Source organism: Cynara cardunculus, unplaced genomic scaffold (genome assembly GCF_001531365.2).
Source record: "Cynara cardunculus var. scolymus isolate 2C unplaced genomic scaffold, CcrdV1 Un_Scaffold_3083, whole genome shotgun sequence".
NCBI lineage: Eukaryota > Viridiplantae > Streptophyta > Magnoliopsida > Asterales > Asteraceae > Cynara > Cynara cardunculus.
This window is the reverse complement of record NW_020201343.1, coordinates 38815-40343: the sequence shown is the minus strand read 5'-3', so window position 1 is coordinate 40343 and position 1529 is coordinate 38815.

Genomic DNA, 1529 nt, shown 5'->3' with positions numbered 1-1529 from the left:
GTTATTTAAAATCATAAATTAATGTAATTTTTTCTAAAATTTCTTTTAACAAATTCAAAACTTATAGTGTGTGTGTGTGTTATGTGTGTGTATATATATATATATACACTACCTTATTAAGCAAATTGTCTAAGAGTCTTAAAGTCTTAAACTTTTAAATGCCCAAAATACCCTTGTATATCCTTACCTCTCCTTTTACCCGGCTCCCCTCCCCCAAGACGTCTCTTCCCTTTACTCGGCTCCCCTCCCCCAAGACGACGCTTCTGTTTACCCGGCTCCCAAGACGACAATTCAGGGAAACTGATCTCTCACTCCCCAAGATGATTCCCTTTAAAAAGAGTCGTCCCTCGCTTCCCTTTAATCGTTCAATCATCCAACCCATCACCGCATATTCTGAATCGTTCAATCGTCCCTCTCAGATTATGATTCAAGACTCCATTCAAATGCTTCTCGATCCCTCGATCCTTCCATCGCTCCTCAATCCAGGTAATCGATTCAACATAGAGTACAACTTATTGATTCACATTTAGAATATAGGTGGCAACACTACTCTCAAAAATATCATCTTCCCAAATACGCCTCTCCTTTGCTTAGGTAATAAGAAATGTGGAGATCTTGAAACGACATTTGGAAGGGCTTTGGTTTCTGGTTTGGTTCTCTACAAATATGGATGAAAATGGCGAAGAAAAACAAAAAGGTATGTATCTATAATTTTCTATTTGATCAATAGATAGGTGTTGTTGAATGAATCAACGATTTTTGTGGAGAACCAAACCAGAAAACAAAACCCTAAATCTCAAAATGTCATTTTAAAACAGAAATTAATAGGTAGGTAGGTGTTTTATTGAATGAATCTACGATTTTTCATTTGATTTTGCTATCCAGGTCACATTTATTTCTGTTAACACTTGAAGAACAAAAAAATAGCAAGAAAAACTAATGGAGACGAAGTCTCTGTTGTTGTGATGAAGAAGAAAATGCCTACTCCACCAAAAAATAAACTACATTTTGCAACATCTCAATCCATCTTCCTTCAACCTTCAATCCATCATAGATGGACTTAGCTATTTGACTTAGTTGGACTTAGCTATTTGACTTAGATAGACTTAGCTATCTGGTTTGCAAGTCCATAACCAGACAGCAGTCCAAACAGTTCCTGATAGAATAGTCTGCACTACATTAACAACTGTTTAGACCATCACGGATCTGTTTCTGTTCAACAGTTTCATTATTGTTTGTGTGTAAGATGAAATGGAGTTGCTGCAGTTAAGACCTTGCAATTTCACTGGATAGTGAATCTAAATCCTCATACATATGCATCTATATATATATATACACACACACACACACGCACACTGTGCACACACACCAATTGCTAACTCACTAACAATCTTCTGACAGGGATAATATGATTTGTGTGAACAGGGCTAATCTGATGTTCAATGTGTAAATCACCCAAACACAAGCTGCCATTTATTGAAGATGACAAGTTCAATCTTTGTGTTCAATCTTTATATTAAGTTCAATCT